The sequence below is a fragment of the Triturus cristatus genome, chromosome 7, assembly GCF_964204655.1.
Source record: "Triturus cristatus chromosome 7, aTriCri1.1, whole genome shotgun sequence".
In the NCBI taxonomy this organism is placed as follows: domain Eukaryota; kingdom Metazoa; phylum Chordata; class Amphibia; order Caudata; family Salamandridae; genus Triturus; species Triturus cristatus.
In genome coordinates, this window is record NC_140590.1 from 71,866,688 (window position 1) to 71,884,204 (window position 17,517).

Sequence of the window (17,517 nt, forward strand, 5' to 3'; positions counted from 1 at the left end):
CATAACAAAACAAAACATAACATAGCATAACAAAACATAGCATAGCATAACAAAACATAACATAGCATAAGAAAAAATAGCATAGCATAACAAAACTCAACAACACATAGCATAACAAAACATAGCAAAACAAAGCAAAGCATTGCATAACAAAACACAACAAAACGTAGCGTAGCATAACAAAACATAGCATAGCATAACAAAACATAGCATAGCATAACAAAACATAGCATAGCAAAACAAAACATAGCATAACAAAACACAACAAAACATAGCATAGCATCACAAAACATAGCATAACAAAACATAGCATAACAAAACAAAGCATAGCATAACAAAACACAACAAAACAGCATAGCATAACAAAACACAACATAGCATAGCATAACAAAATATAGCATAACAAAACATAGCATAACATAACAAAACACAACAAAACGTAGCATAACTAAACACAAAATAGCATAGCATAACAAAACAGAACAAAACAGCATTGTATAACAAAAAATGGCATAACAAAACAAAACATAGCATAGCATAACAAAGCATAGCATAGGATAACAAAACAAAACATAACATAGCATAACAAAACATAGCATAACAAAATACAACAAAACATAGCATAGCATAACTAAACAAAACATAGCATAGCATAAAACATAGCAAAACAAAACAAAGCATAACAACGCATAGCATAACAAAACATAGCATAGCATAGCATAACAAAACACAACAAAACATAGCATAGCATCACAAAACATAGCATAGCAAACCAAAACATAGCATAACAAAACAGCATAGCATACCAAAACATAGCATAGCATGACAAAACACAACATAGCATAGCATAATAAAATATAGCATAACAAAACATAGCATAACATAACAAAACAAAACGTAGCATAACTAAACACAAAATAGCATAGCATAACACAACACAACAAAACAGCATAGCATAACAAAAAATGGCATAACAAAACAATACATAGCATAGCATAACAAAGCATAGCATAACAAAACATAACATAGCATAACAAAACATAGCATAGCATAACAAAAAACAACAAAACACAACAAAACATAGCATAGCATAACTAAACAAAACACAGCATAGCATAAAAAACATAGAATAGCAGAGCATATCAAAACAAAACATAGCATAACAAAGCATAGCATAGCATAACAAAACATAACATAGCATAACAGAACATAACAAAACATAGCAAAGCATAGCATAGCAAAACAAAACATAGCATAACAAAGCATAGCATAACAAAACACAACAAAACATAGCATAGCATAACAGAACATAACAAAACATAGCAAAACATAGCATAGCAAAACAAAACATAGCATAACAAAGCATAGCATAACAAAACACAACAAAACATAGCATAGCATAACAAAACATAGCATAGCCTAACAAAACATAGCATAGCCTAACAAAACAACACATAGCATAGCAAAACACAACAAAACATAGCATAACAAAACAAAACATAGCATAACAAAGCATAGCATAACAAAACACAACAAAACATAGCATAGCATAACAAAATATAGCATAGCCTAACAAAACATAGCATAGCCTAACAAAACAACACATAGCATAGCAAAACACAACAAAACATAGCATAACAAAACAAAACATAGCATAACAAAACATAGCATAGCATAACAAAACAAAGCATAGCATAACAAAACATAGCATAGCATACACAAAACATAGCATAACAAAACATAGCATAGCATAACATAACATAAGAAAACATAGCATTAAGTTTGATAAACTCATAGTAGCGGGCTAGCTAGCTTTAACGGGCAGTGAGTGTAAGCAACTCCGTAAACCCAGAAGCAGTCACTCGGTCACCTTTGCTCTTGTATTGCAGTGGCTTCGTTTATTAAACAGTGCCCATATTTACACTGTTAGCACTTTACTTGTGCAAATTTCAGGGCTCACAAAACTTTGATGAATCGAAATTCACAACAGAGGCTGTTAAGTTCGTGCTATATAGAACCCTAAGGATAAATAAAAAACATTGCCATTTACAATGTGAATAGCTCCAACAAACACAAGACCTTTTTCAAAGTACAAAACATTGCCATTTACAATACCAATAGCTCCAGCTGCAACAAATGCGAGACCTATTGCATTTCCAATGCTTGTTATTGCTGTAATCAATCAGGCTCCTTTGCTCGCACTCCCCCTCCCTCTTCGTCAGTTTCATTTGAGTCTTCCATCTCTGTGAATACTCCTTTGCTCGCACTCCCCCCTAGTCTTAGCATTTACATCTGTGTCCTGCTGGTGCAGTGTTGGTATAACAAATGATAAGGCCTTGGGATGGCTCCAGGGCGCTCCCTGCTTGAGCGCTGAAGTTACTGACTCTGCCCTCAGCCCTACCATCTACTGGCTTCTCTCACGCACTGTGCTGTCACAGTTGTGCTGTTTAAAAAAACAGGCACAATCGCTAAAATAAAACACGTGTGTTTTTCTCGATAACCTGTTCTCGCTCTATTTCTTTGTATCCTTGTCTATGCTTCCGTATCCATCTACACCTCTTTCTGTCTTACTATGTCTTAGTTTTTTGTTTCTATACACTACTTTCTATAACGCCTATTTCGGTTTTCTTTTCTGTACGTTTTTTTCTCTCCATGTATTTTTATTTATGTACAAGAGGAAATGCAATATTTTTTAAACATGAAAAACAATGTGTTTATCAAGAAGATTAGGCATTCCCAAACGTTTGCGCACTTCTTTAATTAGTTTCTAGACCTGCTTTAAATTATTAATGTTTAACGTGCTCCGCCTCAGGAAGTTTTCACATCAACATTTGGTTCCTCGGCTGCACAGTGGGTACACAGATAAGGCCGTGGGATAGCTCCAGGAGGCGCTCTGCTCACATTAACACTTCCAATGACGTACGTTTAATAGAAAGGCCCTACTCCCCACCTCCACAATGCTACATTATGCCTGCTTTAATGTTAGCATATAGGTTTAAAGAGTGGGTCTAAAAAAGAAGCAGTTATGGGAGAGAATTTCGTGACACTTTTTACAAGCAAAACTGTTACAGCGCAAATGGAATGTTAATTTTCGTGCAACATTTGTTTCTGTTTAAGACAATTGCCAGCCTGTAGTTTAAACAGCCCCCATATGTGAAAGTTGATCAAAGCCACATTTACATCCCTTTCTATGATAGCGATCTTTAGAAGGAAGCGGCTTTTCTCTTTACTGTGCCACTCCAGACTCCCATTCAAATCCATTTACAAACTATTGGAACGCTTCACACCACTCCAGACTTGTTGGCGGCTTCAGTTGGGCGTCTTTTAGAAGCAAGGTGTTAATGCATTTCAACCACATGTGGGGGGCGTGCTATACAAGCTGCCCACACACATCTTAATTATTTTTTTTGCAATGTAGAGGTACCCTAAATACAAAAAAAACTGAGCTTCACTGGTAACCTATGTGGACATACCTAGGAAGGTGCTGTTTACTAATATCCACAGTTACTAAAAAGTTACCATAACTTGTGCTATAGAGTGGTGATGTACAGTGGTGCTGTACAGTGGTGGTTTAGATTGGTGCTGTAAAGGGGTACTGCAGAGTGGTGCTGCAGAGTGGTGGTTTAGATTGGTGCTGTAAAGGGGTACTGCAGAGGGGTGCTGCAGAGTGGTGGTTTAGATTGGTGCTGCAGAGGTGTGCTAGGGGTGCTGCAGAGGGGTTCTGCAGGGTGGTGGTTTAGATTGGTGCTGGAAAGGGGTGCTGTAGAGAGGTGCTGTAAAGGGGTACTGTAGAGTGGTGCTGTAAAGGGGTACTGTAGAGTGGTGCTGCAGAGTGGTGCGGCAGAGTAGTTGTTTAGATTGGTGCTGTAAAGGGGTGCTGCAGAGTGGTGCTGCAGAGTGGTGCAGTACAGTGGTGCTGCAGAGTGGTGGTTTAGATTGGTGCTGTAAAGGGGTACTGTACAGTGGTGCCGCAGAGTGGTGGTTTAGATTGGTGCTGCAGAGGGGTGGTGCAGGGTGGTGGTTTGGATTGGTGCTGGGAAGGGGTACTGTGGAGTGGTGCTGGAAAGGGGTACTGTAGAGTGGTGCTGCAGAGTGGTGCTGCAGAGTGGTGCTGCAGAGGGGTGCTGCAGAGGGGTGCTGCAGGGTGGTGGTTTAGATTGGTGCTGGAAAGGGATACTGTAGAGTGGTGCTGCAGAGTGGTGCTGTACAGTGGTGCTGCACAGTGGTGGTTTAGATTGGTGCTGTAAAGGGGTACTGCAGAGTGGTGCTGCAGAGTGTTATGCTGCAGAGTGGTGCTGCAAAGGGCTGCTGCAGGGTGGTGGTTTAGATTGGTGCTGGAAAGGGGTACTGTAGAGTGGTGCTGGAAAGGGGTACTGTAGAGTGGTGCTGCAGAGTGGTGGTTTAGATTGGTGCTGTAAAGGGGTACTGTAGAGAAGTGCTATAGAGTGGTGCTGTAGAGTGGTGCTGTAGAGCTCTTCACCATAGCTTAAACACATTGCAAAAGCCAATCGCTGTGGCCAAAATCTTACAAAGGTCCCAAAGGCGAGACCTATTGGCTATGGCAATGCTTGTAATTCCAAGTTACTGTACAACTCGGCGAGGAGAATGAGCGTCGCAGGCAAGCCTCGCGGGGCGGAGTAGCGACGTCACGGGCCAGAAGTGATGGGCACCTGAATGGCAGCGCCTAAAACACATGGCAGATTAAAGGCAGAAGTTGCAGGCCCGGCACTACAAATGAGGCAAAAAGCAGCTCTGTTGGTAGCCATGAGCTGCCACCGGGCATCCTGGGCATTGAGTAACTCCACAGTTGTTAGCGCGAAGACCAGAAAAGACAAGCATTGGCATAGCCAATAAGTCTCGCCTTTGGGACCTTATAAGTGTTTAGTTATCCAGCACAATATCTTTGGTGCAACAACATCAAGTGTTTCATGGCTAAACACTTATAACGTCCTCAAAGCGAGACCTATTGGCTAGGCCAATGCTTGTTTAAATGGCATTCAGTCTTCACATTTTCCTCTCCTATGGGGTAACAGACAGGGATGCCCTTTATCTTCTTTGCTTTTTATTTTATCTCTAGAACCTTTTTTGCATACACTATGACATTCCTCATCATTTCACAGCTTCCGACATAAAGACACTTAGATTAAATTCACAGCATACGCCGATGATGTGATCCTCTATGTTTTTGAACTGCAAGTATCAATACCAGTTTTTACTAATCTTTTATTTTCTTATTCCAAATTATCTGGATATACATTGAATTTTTCAAAGTCTGAGGTACTTCCTCTTAATAAGTATTGTCGGAAGGACATGTTTGATGGCACTGGACTTTAATGGTCTCCAAATTATATTAAATGCTTGGGAATTAAATATTCTACCTCCATGGCTAAGACAATTCAGATAAACTTAGATGATGTCCAACATAAAATCCTTCAAATGATGTGGAAACGGGCTCCTTTATATTCGTCTTGGTGGGGCAGGTTGGCCACTATAACGATGATGTTTTTACCTGTCATTAATTTTTAACTGTCCAGGCTATCTAGTAAACTTCCTTTAACAATTTTTATGTAACTAAATAAATTGCTTGCCATAGTTTTATGGAATAGGAAAAAAACAAGCATATATTTAACATCTCTCTGTAAACCCAAAGAATTGGATGGCGTAAGTTTTCCAAACTTTCAACAATACCATAACACTTTTGTTCTAAAGCAAGTCCTGCCCTGTATTAGAGACACTGATTCTCCACCTAATAATATTTGGCATAGACTGCAAGATTCACTTATGTCACCTTTTCCCTTTTATTCTTTAGCACATTTTTCGAAACCTTCTCGGGCTTTTTCCACTCCATCTATTACTTATTCTATTATAGTTCTTTCCTGTATTCTTACACAACTCATGTCCCCTATACAAGATATCCTGGAATCCTCTATATGGCATGAGAATCATACTATCTATTGGAAGCAATGGGTTCTTAAAGGCATAATTCAAATCAAAAAATGTTTGTGTGATATGACTCTTTCTTTTTTGGAACTTCAAACTAAATGTGATCTTTCCCCTGCTTATGCCATCAAATATGAGACTCTCAAAGGTGTTCTTTTGCAGGCTATTTCCATGCTCAATCAATCGCAATCTTCTGCTCGTTCCTCACCTCCTGACCCGATTATACTTTCGTCATTGCTTAAAGCATCATATATATATATATATATATTCACTGAAAAAACCATAGGTTTCAGGGGTGTTATAGTTAGCTGGACTTTTCACTTGTACAAAACCATTGAAATTCCCCCGTTATAGTTAGTTCAGCTAACTATAACTCGCGCGCCCGCAATGCACTGCTGATGACGTCACATATTACATCACTCATGACATGGTCAGTGACATCACTCATGACATCACTGATGACATCTCAAATTACATCACTGATGACATCACTGATGACATCATCCAGTGAATGTGTGTTTTTCTGAAAATTAAATATGTTTTATATATGTATATCTCAAGGTCGATGGAAGAATAAATGGGTATATAAGTGTCTAAAAGGATGATTTGTTTTTGAAAAATTGATTGTGTAACTGACTGATTAAGTGTATCATAGTGAATACATGGCTTAGTGAGTAATGTTTAAATATGTAAATATCTGTATCAGTCTCTCACTTTGTGTATAAGTGGCTGCATGGGTTGGTGAGTAGCTACATGGGTGTCTAGATAGGTTATTAGTTGGTTTTTTGAGTATCAGTCTGAGTGTCTGCATGGTTCGGTGGGGGGTATTACGTAGTGCATAGGTGCACGAATGAGTGACTCACTGTTTGTATGTGTTGAACACAGCATGTGTGCAGGACTGTATGGGTGGATGAGTGTGTGTATGGGTGTGTTAGTGAGTGAATGACTGTCTCAATAGTGTCTTTATGAGTAACTACATATGTTTTAAACTAGTATATGTGACTATTGGTGTATATATGTGAGTATATGTGAGAGTGAGAGATTGAAAGAGTTCCTGTATGAATAAGTATGTGTTTCTATAAGTGATTGTTTAAAAGACTAAGTATGTGTAAGTTTCCGTAGAAGTAAGTATGGTGGTGTGTGTATAACTGTATATGCAAGTAAATGTATGTTTGATTCTTTATTAGCATGAGTGACTATGTGTGTGAGTAACTCTATGGATGAGTGGCATTGTGTAACAGGATGTATAGGTGTATGAGTACATATGATGAGTGAGTACATGTATGAGTGACTGTATAGGACTGTTGGTGAATGAGTGGATGTGTATGTGGATCTTAGAATTACTGAAGAGGTTGTTGTAACTGGTATTGGTATGTCCATTGTTTTGAAAATTTTAGTCTCTATTTTTGAATGTGTGTATCAAAGGTTATATTAGGGTGAGAGGAGGTCTGTCACTCTATCACAAGGATGATGTCATCAGTGATGTCATCAGTGATGTCATTTGAGATGTCATCAGTGATGTCATGAGTGATGTCACTGACCATGTCATGAGTGATGTAATATGTGACGTCATCAGCAGTGCATTGCGGGCGCGCGAGTTATAGTTAGCTGAACTAACTATAACGGGGGAATTTCAATGGTTTTGTACAAGTGAAAAGTCCAGCTAACTATAACACCCCTGAAACCTATGGTTTTTTCAGTGAATTTCTGAGGTTTTTTAAATGCTAATTCCTAACTATAACGTGCCTGAAACCTATGGTTTTTTCTGTGAATTTCAAAGGTTTTTTAAATGCTAATTTCTAACTATGCCTACAGAGATAGGACATGTGAAGAAAGAAGAAAAAATGCACAGAAAGAAACAAAAGAAGTGCAGAAAGAAGCAACAGAAGTCCTCAAATACGAAGATAAGTGCAGGAAGAAGGATAACGTGCAGAAAGAACAAAAAGAAGAGCAGAAAGAAGCCTTGTTGCAAAATCATCCTGTACCCTCAACTTTTTCAGACGGATACTGGTGGTAACTGAGTCTGACTAACCAGTCCTAGAGCCAGTGCTATGTTAAAAGACACTTAGAATACAGTGAAAACACCTACATACACTAGGGAACATTATGCGTTGGGGTCCCCCTGTGATTAGCATGACCTCCTCTGTAAGCCCCTAGTATATAAAAGGGCATGGAGATTAAAACTACCTCTTAAAACAGGCCACAGGGCGTTTTTGCACACGTTAACTCAGGCCCCGTCCCCTCCATTCACCACTGTGTAAACACGCCCTGTGTCCATTTTTAGTTGGGAGATTAAGTTCATTTGAATCCTGAGGGTCCCTAGGGTCCAACTAGCCCACTAGGTACCTCCAGTAAGTGCCACAGAGCTGCGTTGCAGAGAGGTGTAAAAAGTGGCACGGCCTGGACCACCTCTCTGCAATGCAGCTCAGTGGTGCTTACTGGAAGCACTTGGTGGGCTAGTTAGCCCCCAGGGGCCCTCAGTATTGAAGGGAAATTATATCCCCAATTTAAAACGTGCCATAGTGCGTGTTTGCACACGTCACCTCAGGCCCCGTCCCCTCCCTTCACCACTGTGTAAACGCGCCCTGTGGCTGTTCTAAGTTGAGAGATTAAGTCCCCTTGAATCCTAAGGGTCCCTAGGGTCAAACTAGACCACTAGGTACCTCCAGTAAGCGCCACAGAGCTGCGTTGCAGAGAGGTGTAAAAAGGGGCTTGGCCTCAGAACACCTGGCTGCAGCGCAGCTCCCTGGCGCATACTGGAGATGCCTGTTGGGGGCGCGTTTGCAGAGTGCTGCACGGAGGGGGCATGGCCTATATCTAGTTTTCATTTTCAATCGTGCTCTCAGGACTATGTTCTATATAACACTGTGTTCACCTACCCTTTTCACGGGCATTACATTTTGCGATAGGGGGTGGAGGGTCAGGGGGTGTTTCTGCCAAGTGAGCCCGGAGTCACAGTCACAAACGTCCTCTTCTTCCTGAATAAAAGTGAGATTATGCTGCATACTTGTTCATATTTTAAGTAGTTCGCACAGACACAATGTTTAAAAAACAATAAAGTTCCTAATACCCGCCTTCTCTGAACAGTTAGCTTGCTGCCCCATCCCCTTCCTCCCTATCCTCTGTTGTGTGAATCCATGGACTAGCCTCCTCCCTCCTGCCATGCATGGTCTGATGTGCTGCCACTGCCCTCAATTTAGTATGATGTACCAGTCCACTCCTCCTGCCCTCCATTGCCCAATTCTATGCCCCATCATTGACCTCCTGCTTAAACTCTGTGCTTAGCTTGCTGCCCCTATTCTCCTTCCCCCTGCCCTCCGATGTCTTTGTGCATGCCCCTGCTCCATCCTTTTTGCCCACCATGTCCCATGGACCTGCCACTCCTATCTACTCTGAGTGTTCTGTTGAGCTGCCACTCCCCTCCCACCTGCCTAGCATTGTCAGATGACTGTAACCTGTCCCTGCCACCTCCTCCCTGTCTGTCCACATGCCATGCCCCTATCCTCTTCCTCCTGTCCTACATGGTCCATTGTACTGCCACACCCTTCTGCCCTCCCTGGTCTGTTGTGCTGCAACTGCTCCTCCTGCCTGCCCCGTGTGGTCTGTTGTGACGTCCCTTCCCCTGAACTTTCTTGTCTGTGCACAGGTCCTGACCCTCCCTTCTATCCTCCATCGTCCTTTGTGCATGCCCCTCCACCCTCCTTCTTGCCCATCATAGCCATTGTGCTGCCACTAACCCTCCCACTTGCCATGCATGGTCTTCTGTGCTGCCATGGCCCCTCCCACCTTCCCTGTGTGGTCAGTTAGCTGCCCCTGACCCCCTCCCACCTCCCCTCCATGGTCTGTGTGTATGCCATCACAGTCTCACTGTTGCTCTTCATGGTGTGTCTTGCTTCTAGTGCCCATCCTGCCTGACCTCCATCGCTATCTTGCTGCTCCTGCCCTGCCCCCTTGCCCCCAGCCCTACTCCCTCCCTCCTGGCTTGTCTGTTCCATTGTAATGCCCCTGATCCGTCCCTCCTGCCCTTTATGGTCTGTTATGCTGCAGCTTTCTCTCCTGTCTGTCCATTATGGTCAGCTAGCTACCATTGCCTCTTGCCCCTCTGTTCTCTGTTGTCCATGTGCATGGTCCTGTCCCCTCCCTCTTGCTTTCTATGGATTGTTGTGCTGCACTCCCGTCCTGCATGCCCTGTGTGGTGTATTGTGCTGCTGCAAACCCTGATAACTGCCCTGCAGGGTCAGTTTGGTGCACCTCTCCATGTCCCTCCTGTCCTCTGTTATCCAAGTCCATGTCCCTATCCCATTTCCTTCCATGATCCAATGTACCATACTTGCGAACATTTTGAACTTGGTAAGAGGGAGATTTTGAAAAAAAACTGGGGTATTGATTTTCCCCTTTGAGTTACATTGAAAAAAACGATATTGTAGACAGGAGACAGATCAAATAAAGCCCATTTGAGCTTAAAAACATTGGACGTTTCCTGGCTGAATCGGGTCTGTTGGCATGTATGGTTGTACTACCATTGCCTCTTCCTTCTGCCCACAATGGTCTATTACATTGCCACAGCCTTAAAGGAGGGTAGATTTTGTATCACAGGGGGCCCCTGGCCCGTTCTGTCCACACCTGAAGTATGAGACCCTTGTCCTTGCCCTGCCAGCTGCATTTGTAGGCCGTATTAAATTGACCAGCGGGTCCTGTGTTGCTATATAATTATCCTGAGACATCCTTACCACTCAGCCAGCATAAAACCCCTGTGTAGGCCCTTCTGTTCAATATGTAGGCCTCTTTGTTAAATTGACCATAGCTCTGCAATTTTAGTGTATAGCAGTCTGAAGGCAGGTCTGCGAGGCCTTCTGATCCAAACTAGTAGCCCCCACCCTACCCGAGTGCTCCGTGCTCGGTATCAAAGTTCAACATCCCCCTGAAGCTGTCGACATACAGTAGGCTGCATCCTGGACTGGTACTTGCTTCCTGGGCAGGTTTCCCGCTTTTAAGGAAGTGGCAACCGCAGAGCGTCAAGTTAGGAGAACTGAGGAGATTTTATACATGAATATATTGAATTCCCGTACAATACCCATTATTTTCTGCTTGCTCTATGGAACTTACGATAAGCGATTGGCCTGAGAGACTGACCTTTTCACCCAGTCCATTGTCAGCATTAAGTGGGTAAATGACGAAATGTCTGGTAAAATCTGCAGACGAAGCTTTTGGGTAGCATACGTAGGTAGATGTAGCGTGCAAAGGAGCCCACAAAATGATATAAAAAGGGAGCACCCACAGATATCGACGGACTACCTCGCCGTCTGTATGTAGGTTAACAGGCAGTGCAGGTTTTCCCCAAGAGCTGGGAGCTCTTGTCTTCCTTTGCTTAAAATGTCTTGCTCTGCTTTGCTTGAAGTATCTTATTCTATTTTACCTATATGAAATATCATGTTATGTTTAACCATTGTTCTCTTTACTTTTGCATTTAAAAGATTTTGTATTGTAATTGCAGGAATGCTTGCTCTAAGAGTAAACGTGAGTGTTCCTAGGTAACATTTTCCTTGGTGTAACTTGTTTCCCATGATGCATTTATAGATGTGTTTTCTCTCTCTCTCTGTCAGTACATTAATTGAGATACAGAGAATATTATGACAGCTGTATGATTATCTGGATTCTGTATTTTGTACTTTATGTCTCTATTCTGCGGTTTCTTTGAAGTTGCATCTTCTCATTAAACTGCCATTGTATTCTGCCTCCAATTCCATGTCTCATATGTCTGTTTTCTTCATTTTTGGAGCAAGCGTTCCTAGGCACCCCGGCTCAAATTAAGGTGCCCCTTTTGTCCCTGACTCACTCTCCTGCTCAGTTTTGTGGTGGCTCCCGGGGATCTGGGGACCGCCCCTAGCTTCCTTGACCCGTTATAGATCTTCCCTCCAACAGCCTCTCTTGCAAGTCCTGTATTGTTGGTTTGTTGCCCCTGCCCCCCTTTCCACTGCCCTCCATAGTCTGTTGTGCTTCCACGGCCCTTCCTGCCTGCTCAGTGTGGTTAAATTGTTGCCTTTGCACCCTCCTACCTGCCTTCAATTTTCAGAGTCCGTGCCCCTGGCCTCTGCCTCTCAACAGTATCCTAATGAACAACTAGATTGCTAACATTCTATATTTATTACAAAAGTGTGGAACGCCTGACATCATCTTGATGTAATCAAAACTGTAATACCTAGAGCATTTCCTTTAGAAATTACATGTATGAGAGGGTCTTATTGGCATCAAAATTATGGTTAGTGCTCTAAAAGACTAAAATAAGGACATATTTTCTGAGTTTTCAAATAGCGACAAAGCACTTTTAAATTATTTGTTATCTTTATGTTTTTTTATCCAGTTGACCACTTGATTAAATGTTGCACTTAGGGGAGAGGATGTGGTGTTACTTCCAGAACTGCAGACTTTGCAACTGGGGAACCAGGTTGAAGTTTCTGCTTCAGCTCGACATTCTGTGATTCTGGTCAAATCACTTAGTCTCCCCATGTCTACAACCAAAATGAATTTGTTCTTGTGTGATGTAACCAATGCTCATGTAAAGCACTCCAATACCTGACAAGTCTGCACTATATAACACTGCAAAAACACAAAATAATAAGTGTTTTGCACACTTCTGTCATTGGGCTATATTTGGGCTACATCTGGGTGATTTTGGGCTACATTTGGGCTCTTTTGTCTCCGGTGGCCATCTTGGGAGATTTATTTGTTATGAAGTTTCCTAATTTCCTCATGTACTGCAGTCTCCTCAGTAGGAAATGCTTTCAGTTTTTTACTTTGATTCCATCATGAAGGTATTCAGATATGTCACACATTTGCCATAAATTCTGAATGTTAGCACTCTAGTTGCTCATTAGATCACTGTAGTAAAACTACTGCACCATGGAAGTCTGCTCCTGGTATTAAAAGTGCATGTTTCAGTCTGCATGTCAGAATTTTTTAATGAAATAGAAGAGGATTTGAGAAGTCACTCAAAATGTGCCCTCATTTTCTTTCTTCAGCATTAATCATAATTTCTATGGCAAAATGAACCTCCTCATTGTGTTCCTTTTTAAATTAAATGTTTTAAGTGTTACCAGTTTATTCCAATCAAGATGGCTTCAGGTGTGCCATACTTTTGTCATAATGAAGACAGTAAGCGCTCTAGTTGTTTTTAAGAACATTCTGGGACATTCTGTCATTGGGCTATACTTGGGCTACATCTGGGTGATATTTGGGCTACATTTGGGCTCTTTTGTCTCTGGTGGCCATCTTGGGAGACTTATTTGGTATGAAGTTTCCTAATTTCCTCATTTACTGCAGTCTCCTCAGTAGGAAATACTTTCAGTTTTTTACTTTGATTCCATCAAGAAGGCATTCAGATGTGTCACACATTTGCCATAAATTCAGAATGTTAGCACTCTTTTTGCTCATTAGATCACTGTAGTAAAGCTACTGCTCACCAGGGAAAACTGCTGCTGGTATTGAAAGTGCATGTTTCAGTCTGCATGTCAGAATTTTTTAATGAAATAGAAGAGGATTTGAGAAGTCACTCAAAATGTGCCCTAATTTTTCTTTCTGCAGCACTAATCATACTTTTTATGGAAAAATGAACCCCCTCATTTTGTTCCTTTTTAAATTAAATGTTTTAACAGTTACCACTTTAATCCAAGCAAGATGGCTTCAGGTGTGCCATACGTTTATCATAAGTAGGACTGTTAGCGCTCTAGTAGTTCTTTGGAACACTCTGGGAAGCTGCAGTAGAACACAAAGGAATCAACTGACAGTCTCTGCCCTTGTTGGATGTACATGTTTTACTGAGAATGTCAGACTTCATTCTCACATGACTGAGAAAGATAATGTGAATTTACAGAAAATAATCTCTCAGTTTAGCCTATAGATCACCTTCCAAACCTCTGTGGTAAAAGCATGAGAAAATATTTTTCTCTCAATCATGATATCCCAGCAGAAGGCTTTTTCACATGGTGAAATCACCTTAGAACATACCACAATTCCTAAAATGAGTATGGTACCATCAACAAATGATTTATAATGTAACTAAAGCCTTAAAACCTTCTATTAACTGCAATGCTTTTTAATGAGGTGCTATCATGTATATTGGTCCCAAGATGGCTGCCAACACTTCTTGGATGAAGTGCTGACAGCCAATCAGATCTCAGGATGAGATGTGTGGTTAGGCTCCGCCCACATATATATATGCTTTTAAATGCTATTTTCTCAGGAAATACTGAACAGATTTACACCAGACCTGCAAAAGGCACTTCCTTGACCTTATGGCTACCTCTCTGCCAAATTTCAAGTAATTCTGTTCAGCCGTTCGGGCTGTAGCTGTGTCTAAAGGTCCTATGGAAAAATGCATGGGGAAAACGCGTTTTGGGACCCCCCTTTTTTCTCGGCCCCTGCTTGACGAATCCCCCCGAGACTTTCAGGGTAGGAGCGGAGCGTAGCGCCCCACCTATTTTGAAAATTTCGCGAGGATTCGTCGACCGGCGCCAAAGTTATTCCAAATAGAATGTTGCGGATTTCCTATGGAATCAGGGTCCTAACTATAACTACCTACTGGCGACCGCCAGTAGGTAATATATAAATATTTACATTACTTTACCACTTCCCGTCCCAAATCTAAAATGTAATTAATGTGGGAGTGTAATCTTCAGCATTCCTTTTCTTTAAGGGTTTTGGGTTTAATTTGGAGCAAGATACACTACACCTCGATTAATGCATGCACTTTCCACACCTTTTATTATTTTTATAATAGGTTATATATTACCGCACTCTCTTTGCATAAGTACACCCAAAATCTTTCAACTATGTGCTGGTCTTGCAACATCCTCCCTGGCATGTATTCACATATGTTTTTTTCAATGTCCTCTGATTACAGCCTTTTGGCTGCAGGTTTGTAGAACTTTTTCCACTATTTGCTCCATTAACGTCCCTTTTGATATCCAATGCATTTGTCTGGGAACAACGTCACCCACACTTTAATTAATCTCAGCTCGCCCCCCTTGCCAGCCTGCATCTTCAAACAAAACTGCAATAATTCCACAGCCAGTGTGACAGGCACCCTCCGCCCGTTTGGCTGACAATTTCACTATATTGTACCCACACCAAGCGCAACTTGAGAAAGGAGATGAACTAGTGTAAGAAATTTAAAACATGGCGGTAGGCCTTCTCCATTCACTCACCCTGGATCTTTAACAATATCCTGTGTTCTTCAGGACTTTTACAACCCTGCTCCAATTCAGAAAAGTGCTGAAGACAGCTCTTTAAAGAACTCCACAATACAGTAACAGCTAACGTTGTCACTATACTGCACTCTGCTGCCTTACATCTAGGCTTATGATATATACATGCCATACACATACATACTGATGCAGTGGACAGTTGACTACTATTCAATGTAGATTTCGCAGGGAAAAATTATTTTACTAAAATGCTAATATCACCTAAAATATTGTACATCTTGTGTACTTTCACCTACATTTTTTTAAGCGTGATGAATTAATCAAGAAACTGCAGTGAAATGGTAATAAACCTCTTATATTATGCCTAAAAGAGAATTCAATGTATCTAATTTTACAAGATATTACAAATCTCTCTTTCTAGAATGAAAGCCATAGATTGTTTGAGAAATGAGATAAGGAACTTTTATTATGGGAAGGCATGCATTTCAACCGCTGTGCAGTGTTGGAATGACTGACACTTGAGGTACAGCCTACATCCAGATGGTATATCAGCATGCATCAGCACTCCTGAAAGAAGAGTCCAGGAAGGAAGAAAGGAAGAGGGGCTCATTTAACAAATTGACAGAAAGGTAGTGGCATGAATGGCCCAGAATAAACTCAATCTCTTTTCTTAGGACAATGGTGGATTACATTGCTCTAATCAATGCTAAACTAGGGAGATGGTTTTCTCTTAAGGAGATTACAGGCAGATATCAAGAACAACATAGTTCTTGGTGCAGTACATTTTTTATGATGGTTAAGAGCAAAAACGATAGTAGTTTTCAATGCCAGAGCTGGAGACAGGACTATTCTTAAGAAAGCACTAACCAGAGGCAGTGGTAGCTTTGGAGCAAGATTGCCATAAATACTTCTGGAAAAGTGGGGAAAGGGCCAGGCCTAGGAGACTCCCCTGTTGGAGCTGTAGGAATCTGAGCATTCTCTGATGTAGAGTTCGTGATGGCCATGTTGGCCGACAAACCACGCCCCCAACCTTGGCATCATCCTGAACAGCAAACTCACCATGAAATGCCAGATCAATGCAGTCTCCTCTACCTTCTTCCACACGCTCCGCATGCCCTGAAAGATCTTCAGATGGCTCCCCGTTAGCAACAGGAAACCAGCAACTCAAGCCCTAGTCACCAGCCAGCTAGACTACAGCAACAAGCTCTATGCACAAATCACCACTCAACTCCTGACAAGACTACAGACTATACAGGAATCAGCTACCAGACTTATAACTGACCTCCCAAATGGACCCACATCACCCACCCCATCTCAGGAACCTCCACTGGCTCCCAATTCATGAAAGGTTCCAATTCACCATGCTGATACATGCCTACAAGGCCCTCTATGACCAATGGCCAGCACACATCAACCACTGCCTGAACAACCAACAGCCCTCCAGACATCTGCAATCCACCTACCTTGTCCTGGATCCCCTCTCGAGTGATTAGCCACGCTCTACAAATCCGAGTTGATTGATTGATTGTTGGTGATGTCATTTCAGTTGAATTTCTCCTGATGGAGCTGCCGGAAGATCGACTGAAGCAGAAGTCCCCACCAGCCCCCATCATTGTGAGAAGTATCACCTGAAGAATGAGAAAGCAGGGGACAATTCCAGAAGATGCTAAGGAGCCTGATAATGTGCACCCTCTTTGGCGCAAGCCTCCATTGCAATACAAAAGTGACTGAACCAGGCATGACACTCCTACTCACCTGATAGAGTGCTGGAAGATGGAGAGAGTGCAGACCAAGCCAAGGACCTCATCGGGTGCCCTTTTCGGATGATGGTTCAATATCGGAGACTATACAGCAGGGGAAATGCAGACAGGTTCTATCCATCCTGAGATTCACCAGTCACACCATACCTGCCCGCCAGCAACACAGATCTGTGAGGAGGTTCAGCATTGAGGCACAAATGTACCTGACTACGAGATAAAAAAAATAGGTCAGCAGAGTCCTCGCAACCATTCTATATTAAAAGCCTGTGACATGACATTTAAACTCACCTTACTCTAGAAGTGGGCCTCACCTGGATTTTTCAGATTTAAAGGAAAGAGCTACCATTCATCTAGGTCTTTTGTGGAGTCCCTTAATTCCTTAATGATCTTCTGGGGAACAATTTCACTTGTGAGTTGTGAGTGGTGGACAATCAAAGGCATGTCCTTCTGTCATACTTTAGAATTTGGGACCGCGTAGGAGGCAAGGCCCTACCCCTGTCTATCCCGGTAATAGTGGACCGCGAATGGTTAATGCGGTATGTACAAGTGCTTTTCGTAACGTTCTAGTTGTGGATGCACTGTATATTCGCTATTTCACATCACTACGTGGGTTC